Source organism: Seriola aureovittata, chromosome 1 (assembly GCF_021018895.1).
Source record: "Seriola aureovittata isolate HTS-2021-v1 ecotype China chromosome 1, ASM2101889v1, whole genome shotgun sequence".
Taxonomy (NCBI): Eukaryota; Metazoa; Chordata; class Actinopteri; order Carangiformes; family Carangidae; genus Seriola; species Seriola aureovittata.
The window spans coordinates 3,593,122-3,609,230 of NC_079364.1; positions in this window are offsets into that span (position 1 = coordinate 3,593,122).

A 16,109-nucleotide genomic window follows, 5' to 3' on the forward strand; every position below is an offset into this window, starting at 1 on the left:
CTGACCATGGTGCCAATAAATCTCATTTATTAGCTTTAATGGATTCAAGAATGCATTGGCAGCACCGGTCCCTGAAAAGTAGAGCTAAACTCTGCCTTTGCTGAGTCATTTATATCTCATTTACTTATGGTTAAATAATGAGTACTAACATCATCGGACAGTTTGTCAATAGTCCTGCAGTTGACTGATATCCTAGCTGAACATGCACCCGTCTGAACTGAAGCTCTTAATTAAACTTAACTTGGCTCCTTGCTTCTTAACGCTGGACTGTGACAGTGTTGCCCTGACCCCCGCACGCAGTTTGCCGCCTGCTCCCCATGTGTCGGCGCGTTGCTGCGTCCCTTGCTGAGCCCCTTGTGTTGTTTATTGTGTCCCAGGGCTGAACATATGGTTCACAAGCCCCTGGAAGAAAGTACAGCAGATCCCTCTCTCACCACGTCTCCCTCTCTCTCTCTCTCTCTGTCTCTCTTTTTTTTATTCTTATCCCCTCATAATGTGACCTTAATAATCTGACCCTGTGTGACTGCATGAAAGAGCAGAGGGATATTTGCTTCTTCTTTGTGGGCACTGTTTAGTGAGCCGAGCTGACAGAACACGTCCTGGTAACTGAAAAACTACTTGTTAGCGAGCGAAGCTGCTGAGAGACAATATTCCTGAAGCGCTTGTGGTAATAAAGTGATCATTCGAACAAAAAAAGAAGTCTGGGTTGGAAATGTGCTGTTAGAACTTCACACGTCTCTCTCTTGTCTTTGTTTGCGCGAGTGAATCTGTGAGTGTAACCGCTTCTCTTCCGCTGCTTAGCGGGATGTCGTCTAGTTATGATGTGAACGGCTCACTGAACTGAACAAATCCCGCCAATCACGGCTTTTTAAAACATGCCGGTGTCACTGCTGCTGAAGCGAGCGGTGGATACGTTCCTGACAAACAATGTATAGTCTGTGACCTCTCCACGTGTCGCCTTCCGTGGATGATGACTTCTGATGGCGTGGCCAACTCTGCATCTGAGCAGCCTGGATGATTCACCCAGTTGTGTGCTCAGGTGACCGCCGACGCTCCCACTCTCACTCTCTCTCTCTCTCTCTCTCTCTCTCTCTCTCCCTCTCCCTCTCCCCAGCTCGGAGCAGCGCAATCAAAACTATTCATGTGAAAATCATGAGATCGTTTTGTTCGACTTTTTCGGCACAGGTTGTCCAAGTTGTTATTTGATTGCTGGTAAAATGGCAGTGGGGGGATGGGCGAGCCGGGCTTTAGCCAGAAGCGATATGAGCGGCTTAATTGAAGCTGTCAGCAGGCCAGTGACAGAGAGGTGTAGCAACCAGGTCATTATGTAGTTAGAGATCCAGAGCAACCAGGATAGGTTTAATGGACAAAACTGCAAAATGGAAGAGTCTTCCCTCCGGGTAATAAATTGTTGTGGTTGGATTGAATTCAAAACTTCAAGTCATATTTGTGCATTAGCTCATTTTTAAGGCACAATTTTAGTTGGCATCTGTCATTGCATTGTTGCTTTTAATGTTGCACGAAGCATGCTCCTGGAACATCTCTAAGCCTGAAATGACTATGAAACATACGAACCTGTAATATGATCATTGAATAAATTACCTTTCATAATAACCTATTTTTCACACTCAACCTTTAATATATTAAAGCATTAAATCTTACAGTGTGTATGAACTTATTTATAAATTAGAAAGGGGGGAAAAACTGGAAATGACAGCCTGTCCCTTAAATACTAGAAACCACAGCTGCAGCTGGAAAACATAGATTACTCTCACAACCGCACATAGACACACACTCACACTGAGGAGCAATTGATGGTTATTTCCCCCATGGAAATGTGGGTATAGGTGAGTGAGAGGGTGTGTGGGTGTGTGTGTGTGTGCGCGAGTGTGTGTTTGTGCACGCAGCATTGGTCGGGCCGTCGGTGCAGCTTACGTCACTGTGGTCAGCTGCGGCTCTCTCGCTTTGCTGCCGATGCTCAAATTCTCCCCTCGGCTGGCCTGAAAAGCTGAAATGAGATTAGCACACACGCACACAAGCAAACAAATATGAGCAGTCATGAGCTAAAAATGAAGTCCTCAGTGCTCCGGGAATAGAGGAAAACATGGAAATGTCTCAGTTTTGACACTGTGTGACAATTTTGATTTGCAGATGTTAGACATGCAAATACGTCCCCTGCATACCTTTTGTGCAGAATTACCAGCACAACGTAACAAGAGGCTAAACCCTGGGCCGCATGGTTTGTGTATACGTCTGACCAAGGACATAAATCCTGATCAAACTCTCAACCACCAAGCACACATTTGTTTTCTCAGACGTTAAGGCTGTAAATCACAGGTCTAAGGGTGCAGTGATGGAGTGGTGAATGGAGGCCGTCATGTAGGTCTAAAAAAAATATGATTTCATGCAAACTGTTAGTTATGTAATGGAAGTCTTCCATATGGTCTATTTTTTTTTAAACACTGTTTCTTTCTCATCTACATATGGGAAAAGAGTTACAGAGCATTTCTGATAAATCCTCTGAGATATTAACACTCACTGTGGGGATTTATCTGCAGACCTCTGCAGCCTGACGTGTAGATTTTAGCCTTGGCTTCGCATCAAGCTTTTTGACAGTTTCTTTCAAAAAAGGGGGAAACGTTTCCCCCTGACATGGCTATAATTCTGACCAGCAACACACTGTATGTTCTTGTGTCATTGCCAGCAAAAAGGCTGGCACTGAGTGTTCACTTTGTGTGTTTGAATTTGCATTCAACATCCACTGTACACAGGGGTCAACATTGGCAGCGTCTTAGGCTTTGAGGCTCTTCCAAATGACAATAGTTGATATATAAAGTTAATTATAACATCACAGACTCTTATTAGCTTCATCAACCAGCAATGGCCTGATGCAAGATCCATACGATTTGCTTTAAAAATGGTTTAAAGGCCAATTTCTCTCCTTTGTTCTTTATGTATGTCTTTCTGTATGTGAAAGCATATATATATATACCCATCAAATTTCTATATATTATTAAGAGAATATATCTATACTGGTTCCCATAACCACTTAAATCTTATGCAATATTTATAGTAGCTATCTCCCTCAACACTGTTACTACCCAAGGTCTCTGCCAAGTGAAATGGTGGAAAAAGATGAATATTTCTGGACGGAAAACACCATTTTGTGGAGAAGGGTATTATGTTTTCCTCCCACAACCTGAGTTTACATACTCCTGGGAGCTCCTAAACACACTTTCCTGTCCATTAATTTTAGTACCCCTCGTTAATTTGCTCTCACGATGAGATCTACAGCGTGGCTGAAATGTCTGTTAAAGAGCTGGAGGGACGGCGAGGAGCTCACAGTGGTTGCTGTTACACGAACATCTTGGTGAGATTATCTGTGAAAACCTCAACAAAACAGTGGTTCTCATGCTCATCTGTCCCTTGTTTTCATTTGCCTTGAAGCATAGATAGTTTTTTTTCCAGTAAAGTCATGTCGTCAGGGGAATGTAAAACAACCAATATGGTATTTACAAGGGCGTAGGTTTGGTCTCGACATTGGTAGGGACACAACAACCCTGCCACCCAAACAAAGAGGACTGTTTAATGCTGTCAACCGAGTTGGTTTATGAACATATAAGAAGTGTATTTACATTTAAATAAAAAAACAAACACATTAACAGATTGAAGGAAAGTAAACTTTAGGAAATTTCTTGTCAAAAGAAAAGAGAACAACCTAAACAGTATTTTTACCATACCACCAAGACCATAACATAGCTGTTCTCTAAAGACTTCCAGGGTGTCTTGTTTCATTTACTGTCAGGCAAACATAAGAACAACAGTTGCTGACTCATGACAAGGTCGGCTCATTCAGTCATACGTTCAGCACAGCGTTCAGTCCGTTTTTCAGTGCAATGACCCTTCTCTGCCGGTTCTCCTGCGACACCCTCACACAGTGACACCAAGTCAACACATTCATTCCTCAATCTGAAACGTTTCTTTTCCCACAAGCTGAAGAACTGCGGGTTTGTGATGGGATTATTCAGACTAGAAAACATCCTCTCCCACTAATAACACCACCAGCAGCTTGACACCAGGTACAGAAGATCCCTTGTATTTGTGTTATTTGCACTTTATTTGCCTCTTTAGAAGGGAGGCATTTTTCCACTCTTCACTTAACCAATTTTGATGATCATAAAGCTGCTGTCACATTATCCTGTTTTTAGTTCCCACTTAGCCTCAAAAGCCGCCAGCTCTGTGACACGGTGCTTTAGACAATTTTTGTGATGAAACAGAACATTTTCCAGATTTAATCTGCCACTGAAGCACCCCCAAGAGGAAACTGGTGCCCTTGTGCGGCAGGTGCAGATCTGCCATGAGCGAATATATGCCACCTTAAATAAACCAAAGGCAGCAGATGATGTTAAAGCTCCAGAGGAAGTAACACATCTACTTAACATGTGTTTCTCTATAGTCCTGGGAAAATGCCTGAGTTACGGTACATATGAGCTTTTATACTGACACGTCTCATGTACATTTTACAGTCTATATATATAGTTTTGACAATTATGTCACAATCTAAGCAACATAAGCCTTTAGATAGCGTCCTGGTGTTTTGTAAAAGCATCAAAGAAGCACCATGTGCCTGTGAGATGGTCTGAGCTGCAGGAGCAGCATCTTTGTACTTTTTGTCACTGGAGACTCACTGAGCCGACTGACTGACAGCTCTTCCTGCAGCTCTGCTCCCAGTTCAGTTGTGCAATGCTTCCTCGCCGTGACGTGAGTCCAGATATTGTCAGTTCCTTATCAGCTGTTCCTGTGCTCTGAGTCAGGAAACTAGGAAATACACACACACTCACACACAGACACACACACACACACACACACACACACACACACACACACACATATATATATACTGTATACTACCAGTCAAAACTTTGGAGAGACACTGGAAAGTATGTATTTATACATACATATACATACGTACAGTCATATATACTTTATATATATCTATATATATATTCGACAAACATCTTATTTTTATGCCTTCATGTCACTGTGTGTTATTATGTGTGTAAGGCAAGCTGTTCAAACAATTTGCCCTTAGTGGGATTGATAATGGTTGGATGGTGGGTCCAGGTGGGAGGGGCTTGGGGTGTGGCTGAGAGTGGTTACTGCTTTCTTGTGACATCACAAAGTTACAGGAAGTCCTGATGGCTTGTTTTAAGGCTCAGTTTCTGAATACAGGCTGTGTGCATTTCTTAATATAGAACCTAGACCTGCTTTATAATAAATAAAAAGAAACATGGAAATCTCCTTTTATACTATACGGGACCTTTAAGTGTTGAAACACAATATAAATGATACGTTGATATGGGGAACTTCAGCAACGTCAGCAAAAACTTGCCTGTTTACACATGAAGCAGATATGGAGCCATATTACCATGCATTTAGAGTCATGTTTGTGCCCACTTAATAAACGTAAATGCAATATTCCCTCTCCATTTAGCCCTGTCTCTCCATTAACTCCTGTGGAAAATAGGGAAATATCAGGCTCCTTATCTACACTACGTGCACCAGCAAGTCGCTAACTTCGCCTGTCTCCTGATTTGGTGCTTGACAGGACAGCTAGCAATTTTTTCAGAGCTGCTTCGCTGAAAAAAAACTGTCTGCTGTGTGTGAAAATGACGCCGATGAGAGCGGAGAGACTGCACCAAAACTGCTGAAAACCAAAACAGTGAGCTGGAAGAAAAAAAAGAAATAAAAACTGAGGAGAACTGCAGAGTTGGCTGATATTTCTCTGTGGGTTCATTACCAACAGAGACACCTTTCAAATATAAGTGGGCATGTGATCCATTGTTAATATCAATATCTTGATTATAGCAGCTAGTTGATTAAATACATGAATACTGCAATAAATACGGCCGTGTTTGATTCTGACGAGCATTCATCAGCTTGGCCTTTTTCAAACACCTGTATTTCGATGCATTACGGGGTCCGGGGCCTGCAAGACAATGAAAAAGCAGTTTTTTCTCTCTCCCTCTTTGCATTATTTAGCATTCAGAATACACCTCTCCTTCCTCTCCCTGTCCTGGATATCTTGTTAGAGTGGAGCTGTGACTCAACCCTGACTGGGTAGCAAAACAGAGGTGTCGAGTCCTTGAAATGCAAGGATTGTGTATGCCCGCTGGCAGAGTGTGCAGGAGCTGTACGCACACACCCCTGGCACCGTGTAGTAACACTATACAGTACATATACTGTAATGTAACATACATTTAGGCTCATGCACGTCCACACTTGCACAGCGCACATATGGCTCGAGGCAGTGTGTGTCAGAGTCGTTTTTGAAATTAAACTTTCACTGCATTTCAGCACCAGTTGATGATTTCTTGTGCAGGATGGGTTTTTTTTTCTTTTTTTTCTGCCTTCACATACACTTTGAAATGTGCCTAACTGATGTCCAACATTTCTCAATAGCTGCATAATTCTACAGTTACACAAAAGTCAGTTTTATTACAGTCTCGGTTAAATATTTAATGTCTGTGTGACAATTTGTCAGAGGAGAAAATAATATTGTTCCTGTATTTTAAGAGAAGTGCCCTGTACTTTTTAAATTATTAAATGATGCAGTCACCCGTACCTCACACATTATAGGGATTCTGTACAAGAAATCTAGAGCACTTGCTTGATAAAATGGCAAGAGTAAGTCTGCTCTGCAATAACTGCTCAAATACTCAAATGTCACAGGGCGGCGGATGAATTAAGGTTGAATTTCAGTGATATTCCGCTTTAATACCCCAGCCGCAGATGCCGTCCTCCTGACTCTCTCATTCTCAGATCAATTTGTCGTGGTTGCTTTATTGGCAAACACAGAGACGGATCTGGCAGGAAAAGCCTGTTACATATAGTATACCATGTGTCAAAACCCTTTTTTTGGCAATTTTCAGGTCAGTCCTGACAGCAACAGCTGTAGAGGGTGATATTTTTAGAAAACTTGAGACAAGAGCAAAAGAAGCTCCTCTGCCGATGTTGGCATAGCACTGAATACAGTGGAAACAGAAAAAGAGAAAGATTAAATGTTTCCGCCAGTCAGACGGTGAAAGAGGAAACATAGTGAAAACCATGATGATGATCAGTCTTGTGGTTAAACACTGTGGGCTTTTAATGTTATTGAATCTGCCATTAATTACTTAATAATATTCTGTTCTGTAAACCACAGATTCACGATTTAATCCTGCTAAATATAATCAGATCAGGCTCGGGAGCACTTTACTGTGGCGCATTTGTTCATTCACTCTCCAGTTTGCAGCTAAAGCTACTAGTTACTTTGCAGATAAGGATTTTACATTGAAAGCATGTGAACGGTTTTTGAAATGATGATGTTATAGAATGATGTAATGTAATAGAAAGTACGGATGATAAAAAAAACTCCACCTTGATAATACATCAGTAATAATAACATTGTGCATCATAATTAACGTTTGATACTGGAGCACATTTCCTGATAATACTGACTTTGACCCTTTTTTTTTGTTTGTTTTTTTGATGTCGTTATTGTTGTTGTTCTGAACTTTCAATTTCAACGTTATGGAAGCTGGTTCCAAATCCTGGGGGCTCAATCACCCTTTAATAAGAGATTGTGTTCAATGGCCTGAAGGGGTCGGGATCAAGGGGGAGGGATTTCAGGGATATAGCCTATATATATATATATATATATATATATAAAAAAGAGCAAAACCTTCATTTCTACAGTGTGTGTAAACAAACAGTAAGGATTTGTCAAGTCTAGAATCATTCCCAGTGATGCCAGTGTAACAAGATCCAGATTGAAGTCCTGGCTGCAGTATTCTGGACCATTTGGACCAGAGCCAAAAACCACGACTAATGCCGTAATACAGTGAGATGCAGTAATCTAAACACGGTACGGTTCATGGGATAATGATGTTTTAAATCATGTTTGTCACAATTTAAGACAAAACATACATTTGTACTTGAAATGTGCAAATATAAAAATATATATATATGGTGTTAAGTCGGATACATCAGAGAGTAGCACTTGAAGCAAACTGAGGTTCAGTGTTTGGCCATTAAAGAAGAATTGAACATATATTTTACTGCCCTATTCCCTTCACACTTGCTTTACTTTATAGCTGCCGTTTCCTCTACTTCCTCCTTGCTTCTGTCCTGTGCAGAAAGAAGCTTCAAGCAGCCCCCATAATCAACAGAGGGAGGTACTTTCCAGTGAGAAAATGTTATTAATCCAATGGTTAACAACCAAGAAGGCATTACTGTCTTGGGATGAAGCTATGGAGCACTGGGCTTCTGGCTGTGCATAGCTGAACAGAAAATCTCCTGTCATGCTTTTTGCTGTAATATAATTGAAAATCCATATCTATAATTACATAGAACATTGTACTTCACACTTTTTTACCAGCAGAGCCACAGTACTAAGAGATGTTTGTGGTTGTCCAATCAGCAAAGCACTCATATGAATCATTTTGGAATACACTGCCAAACAAAAACATGTGGGGGTATTGTATTTTTACATGTACATTTTAAATGTTCCAGCAACATCTGTTCACATGTTTTGGCTGTGGTGAGGATGAGATGCATCATCAGTTCTTTGCAGTTTAACTTTGATCGTGTGTGTGATGTATCTGGCTCCCCTGTCTCTTCCAGAGTATTTACAGGCATTAGTTTACCCGTGATTGAAGGAGCTACTTGTAAGTTTTGCTATTGCTACATAGCCAGCGTTAACATTAACAGCTGTTTACTTACCAGTCTAAAGGAGACGGTGTGAGTTCAGCATCAAACTTCATGCCTTTACTCACCAACAGCTGTCTCCAGAGGCGCAGAGTAAAGCCAATGTTAACTCTTGTCTTTATCACGTCTTTTCTTCTACCGAAGTTAGCATGCTAACCAGCTAGCCCCGGCCAGTCTCGTCACTTTCCGATAGCGACTCACTGCAGCCTCCAATCTGCCCCGAGGGCGTATGCACAATTTCAAATTGTGATTTAAGCAGGTTGATGGAAACACACCTGGCATTCTCTGCAGTTTGGTGCTGGATAATTAGTCTGCTGTTTAACAGGTTTTTTTTAAAGCATTTTTTTTATTTGTTTATTTTTTGCTGAAGTCAGTTGACCCATGCTCCTGGAAACATGGACTGGAAGACTGAACCATGCAGTAGATGTGTTGTAAACTCAGCTCAGAGGAGCTGCAGGGTTGGGTTGATATTCTCTGCGGCTTTGTCACTACTAGCAACTGCTTTTAAAAAACAGAAGGTCATGTAAGTGTTAAAAAAGCATTGCAATTTTTGACTAAAGGCAGACAGAACTATTGCAGTGGTGATCCAGAGCCAAATTTAAATTCTGACTGAATTGCCAGTTTGTATTTTCCCATAAAACTGCTAAAGCTGACAGGACCAGAAATGTTTTCTCAGGGCATCTTCAGTCGAAATTTCCCCATCTGATGATACGGCCAAATGCAGCATGTAGTCTAAGATACTTCTCTCAATGCATCCATTACCTCAGTACCTGTGCAAGATATAATTATTGTGATTAAAATCAGAGCTGAGACTCAGATAACGGATGCACTTGTACAATCAATAGAAACACACACACAACACTGATTCCAGCATAACCACTGGCATTATTTTATGTCCTGAGCAGTTGCAGTTCGGCAGGCTGACAGCTGCAATTTAAGTGTTCACTTTTTTTTTTTTTTTTAAATAAGGAATATCATGCATCAAGTAGCACAATTAAATAAATGCTGCAGTGGCACTGATTCAGATTCCCATTCAGTGTGAATAATACCGTGCACCTATAATTTCAGACTCTGATTGCACACGGTTAGTATTGTAGTTAAATGTAGCAAAGGACAAAAAAGCAATATCATCGCTTTATTTATTTATATTCTCCGGTACATTTGCAGTCCCCTGGAGTGGAAGAGGGCTGTTGTAGAAATCTGACAAAGTGAGTGACAGCCTGGTTCCTGTGCCAGACTGCTGCAAAAGCCAAAACAGAGACAAAACCCAGCTCCTCACTGCTCGAGTTTTTTCGGATTGGCTGTCTGTATAGTGGGCCACAGTAGGGTCACGGTGACAGGCGGGAACCGAATGTGATGCATCACATGACCTTCATGATTCACTGACCCTGGCAACATTTGTTTCTCAGCTTGAAAAAGACCACTTGCAGCAATCATCAGGGCATGAGAGACATCTGTGGTTTCTATCATGTTGAGGGCACTAAAGAACATATTTTGTGGGGACCTGGGGTGTGTGTTCGTCTCTGTTTATGTGTGTGTGTGTGTGTGTGTGTGTGTGTGTGTGTGTGTGTGTGGAGGGGAAGGGGGAGGGCTTCTAGTGGTATTGCCAATGCTCTGCATGCGAGCCTCTCTCCCTCCAGCCACCTTCTGCTCTCTGACTGCAGCATGTTCACAGTCTGACCGCATTGAAAGTGGGATGAATGTGTGTTTTCCTGACTAAAAATCATTGTCTTATCGGAAATGTTCTTTCAAATGGTGTTTTAACTTTCTGCAGAGAGATGAATGTTGTCTGATTGCCACTTTGGTCTGCAGTGTGTTTGCGTCAGTGTGTGTGTGTGTTTGCGTCAGTGTGTGTGTGTGTTTGCGTCAGAGTGTGTGTGTGTGTGTATCTTTTCTGCTGTTCTCCCCAGGCACAACCTGCCACATTGACTTAACGGATCAATCCACACCTAGCAGGTGCGCCAGATGGGTATCACTTCGACTTTAAAATTCGAGGCTGTCTCTGCCAGAGTCGGTTTGTATGTGACAAGCTAAAAAAACAAAGCAATAAATAAATAATAAATAAATAAATACGGCAACCATGGCACAATATGCACCTATTCAAAAATAAGGAAAGAGTGACTCACAGAGAGACTGAACTGGCCCAGAAACAGATCTTCATGTTATCTGCCTTCCATTTCAGGAGACATTTTATTTTACCTGACCAAATATAATGCTGAAAAAATAAAGTGCTCTACTGCAGCTCCAGTGCTTATGTTGAACTTAAACGTTGTTTCTCATACACTTACTTATTTGATTAACTCTGTATAAAGTGCCTGCATCCAAAGTATTACTGTCAAATCTCTGCTTCCTGACAGCCTGTGTAGCATCAGTCGTTTCAGCAAATGCCTGACATCAACATAATGTATGTTTTACGCTCACGTGACAAAGCCGCCACCCGCAGGTTCCTGAGAAGCGGTTTTGAAGCTCAGAGTGAGCCGCTCTGCCGTCACCATCTTGGCAGCTCCCGACTGCACCTAACTCCCGGCTTATCCAAAAATGAGCAAGTGGAGCGTGTATGACCTCGATGCATGCCGGTTCATGGCAAGCATACACTCACCCACCTGTCAATCAAAGCAGCCACGCCCTCAATTATGCAGAACTTTAAGCCTTAATCAAATTTAGACGGGTAAGTTATTTAACAATTCACCCCCCGGACAGTTGTCATGAAGGAGGACATTAGCTATAGAGACCAAAACTGTTTTTTCTACCAGGTTATGAAAATGATTATTACTGCTTTAAATGTGGGGACTGACTCGCTTTTGGAGCCAGACTCTAGTGGCCATTCAAGGAACTGCAGTTTTTGGCACGTCCGTGTTGGCCTCATTTTGCAGTTTGCTGCTTGGTCAAAACATTGGACTTTGACATGAGTCAATTTTTCACTTTCTATTTCAACATCCTTGATCAACATTGTTTTAAGTGTCATAACAATTGTTCCCAGACCTTGACAAGGTTAGGGAACAACAGGAGTGCTGCACTCACTCCCATCTTCTGCCAAACGAGTAGTTGTTCATGTGGGGACTAATGATACGGCTCACCAGCTTTCTGAAGAGACCAAAAAAGGATTTAATGATCTTTTTAACATTTTAAGTACTTTGTTTATATCTGCATTCCTATTCCCACTCTGGCCCTTTTATTCAAACTAGCTTTTGTCTAGTGCGTGGTCTAGTGTTTGTAATTTTGTGTGTTTTTATTTTTTTTATGTTGCTTATATTTTATTGTTTGTTTTTGTTTTTTCTTATTTTTATGATGTTATCTTTAATAATTTTACTTTCCTTTCTTACTTACTTTACTTTTGTAACCGTGATGACACAGATCCCCTAATCTTCACGAAGTTGTCATCTTCCCCTAAACCAAACCAAGTTGTGTAGAATCAGAAAAACGGTTTTGTTTTTGCAGCAGTCATTTGAAACACTTTTGGAAAGTTGATTGTTGTGCTGAGAGGAAAATGGTTTCTATGTGTTGTTCTGAAGCACGCTTACAAACAAGGATTAACTGCCCAAGTTTCATTTGGAGGACTCTGTACTTGAACTTGAAAAACCCCCAAGACTAGTTGGTTTGCCTCTCAGGTGGGAACCACTGATTCAACAGAGGCCCTACAACATTGTCTCTGCTCTCCATTGTACGCTACAAATTATGAATTTACATCTGAAAATTGGAGACTGTTTTCTTCTTTTATCTCTTTCTTAATACATAAAGAATTCCATTTTCAAGAGATGAATCCTGCAAAACAGTTTCTGAAATTGCAAGTTTTCTTCTGGTGTCCTCAAGCTACACCACATTCATAAATGACAAAGGAATAGGAGTTGTCTGAAAATGTTTATTTTTTCTATTTCGACTTGAATGCACAATAATCCACTGAAGGACAGTGTTTCAGTTTCTCAACCTTCAATTATACACTTGTAAACATCATACAGCCCGGTGTAAACTACCATTCTGAAAATATGAATTAGTTGTTGTCGGGCACCTGAACACAGACAGTGAGTGGCGTATCTCTTCAGATGTTATGCAAAGCACATCTTGCCACTGACACGCAGGGAACTGGATGTCCCAGCAGAGCCAGGGGCTGCGTGTGCTTGACTGCGCCCTTCTGACATCACCCATCACTCTTTTGTAGCCGGAGACCTCTTTTGCCCACCACCCCCCTTCTCTCTGGCGGATCTGGCAGAGTCTTGAAGGATGAGGTCTACCCCGGGGGACAGCTTACCGTGCTGGGCAGAAATGCCTGCTGTGAGTCTGCGAAGAACCGTGACTTCTGGTTCCGTCTTGTCCAAACCTTTTCTCAAGTGGAGCAGCCGTAAAGTGTAATATATTAGTTTGGAGAGAAAAAAATATTGCAGAAAAAGATGATATGAGAGCCATTTATAATTGAGCTGTCATTTGATTGCTTCTTATTTCGTGACTTCTCATTTTTCACTTTTTTTTCACTTCAGTAACACTGTCATCCCTTTCCTCAATCTGTTATTTTTCAAATTTTATTCTTATTGACATCCCATCAAGCACATTCATTTTTACTTTTTAATCCTAACTGTCTTCTCTCTCCTTGCTCCACTCTCTCAATTTTTGTGGTAATAATTCATTTTTCTACGCTTTTTTAGACTGCGGAGTGTAAAGTTCATGCTGTGCTGAATGGCAGTGCAATTGGAGAGGGAAATAAAAATAGCTTGGCATGTCAGCAGGGGTTTATGATGGCCTCTTTTCCTCAGAGAACTCACATTAAGTCCTACCCACATCTTATACAATAGACTAATGGAGCAAAGCCTGCAAAGCTAGTTCAGGCTGACAGCTTAGACTAACACTTTGTGTTGCGTCTGTCTTGGTACAACTTGCCAATAGCAAAAACAATAGCACCCAGTCGTGTCTTACGTCGTATGAACTACCTACATACACGCTTGCTCCATCGTCTGCACGGTACGACACGAGGCCGCAGGACTTCCTTACCAAGTAGGTTTAATTGCTGACAGAAGATCATGTAAGAACTACTCCTCTTCAACCAAGCTAAAGAGAGTTTAATTATTAGCATTTTACACGCTTGCTGGTTACTGCTGTGAGGTGGCACTGCAATAAGAGATACCTAATAAATGGTTTCTCCAGTAAATGGCTGGTTACTTACAGCTTACTGTCATAGTTTGGAAACACTTTGGAGGATTAAAGAAAAAAATAATGAATCAACCCCAATGGTTAAATTGCATTCGGTTTGTCAATCCAAAACATTTCTCTCTTGGGTCAAAAGTTCGTCGTCATCTTTCGGAGCTAATACTTGTTCCATCCCAACAAAACGTAAGGAAGACGGGTCTGGTGTTAATATCATGTATTGACTCCATTGCTGTTTGGATATTCTTATTATGAGATGGGGTTTTTTTGTTTGCACAGGAACAAATTAGCATCATTTTGCAGTAGCTGCTATTTTGGCATTGTGCCATACTGTAAGTGGTTGTATTGTACTTGGCTGGATTGACGAGCTAAATGCAACACAACCACTTGGATGTAACAATGATTTTTTTTTTCATTCAGGGCTCCTCTTCTTCTTCTAGGCTGTTTGAGACACACGCACATGGTTTAATTTTGGGATGAGCTCCCTCAAGCTTACATTGCACTGTCAACATGGTTCTTCAAGATTTGATGTTGTGGTGCATGTATCCTTAGACCAAAAAAAACAAGTGTCTGTTGTATATTGTTGTTTATTGCAGTAACACAAGATTGTACCTCTCCAGCACACCTGGGGATGATTGCTTATTCACTTTAAAAGGAGGAGGAGGAAAACCTTCTGACTTGTTTGTCGATACACGTCACTATGGGAAAATAAAATCATAACCTGGGGCTGTACTATTGAATCATTCAGTGTTATATATACGGTATATATATATATATATTTTTTTTTTTTTTCTTTCTATTTATTTACTTTTGAGTGCTGCCTTCTCAGTTCATAGGATGTTGTTGAGTTGTTCACCATCAAATTTACTCAGAGGGAGGGCACGCACCTGTCTTGCATTGGATCCAACCACCTACTCAGCTGCTGCTCTTTATAAGAGGCAGGAAAACAACAGTGTGGCCCAATTTATTTTTACTGAAGCTTTTTCCTGCTATAACCACCAACTTCAAGACATTCTCAAGCTTTGAGGATCTGTTTTTTTTTAAAAGCAAATGGAAAAATTAAAAAGCAAGAGACCTGACTGCTGTGGAAATCAAGCTGTGTAAATACAATAAAACTTGCTTCCTCATGGTCTTTTCATTAATCCCCTTCACTACAAATCATTACCAAATCAAGTTTGACATCATTAGTCTTTTTCTGCACGGTGAATGTTGAGCAAACCTTCTATTGATTGTTCATTTTTTAAATTAGAATGTCAGACAAACTTCGAAAGCAAAGACTTGCCCACTCTCTCCTAGTTTAGCTCTTCTCTGTGTGATTGACAGTGTCTAACAGGATGACAAGCCACATCATCTTCTGCTTGTCCACACACATCAATCATGTAATTATGTGCTGAGACAGAACGGGGCAGGTGGTGAGCGGTGACTCATTTCAAGAGACAAACAATGTAGAGGAGACCGGTTAGCTAAGTGATGTGACTATACATAACTGCAACACAACAGCAGAATATGACAGTGTAATGTATTGAATGACACAAAGTCTGGGACTCATGTGTTCCAGGGCTGAGTACCAAAAATGTAACTACAGTATATACCTTTACAGTGCAGTAAGAAAGGACATATGTGATATGTTCTCAGGTTCTGTAGTTTAGTTTAAAATTTAGTGAGTTTGTATTTTCAACATTTTTCAGATCTGTGACAGAAATGTCCAGGAGGCAGTGATGCAGGGCTGGGATATGTAGAAGTGCCAGACTCAGGGCTAGCCAGCACTTTGTGGAGGAGATACAGTAGACTCCTGTTTGTTGTTTTGGCCTTTATATTCTATATTGCTTAAATTTTTTGCTGAAGATATCAACTTTCCTCACTAATGAATTCTCCAACTTGGGTTACTACACAGAGTGTTGAGATCTTAGTTTGGAGACTGAGGAAGGACGACCTTTAAATTTTATGTTGTTCCAATGTAGAGCCATAAGTGGTAATTTACTTGGATGGAAAATAATCACTGTAACGTTGTTTAACTGGACCCAAGTGAAGAGAACATACTGCATGTGTAATTACAGACTTAATAAGAAATGTTATGTTTCTTTTCTTTGATCAAGTCACTGTAAAAAAAAAAAAAAAAGAAACTCTACTTCCAGAAATGTCAGGCGAAAATGAACTGACCTTTTCTAGAAACCAAAAGCACTTAACTCAGTCGAGATTAAAAACTGACATGAGTGGATGGAGCTTCC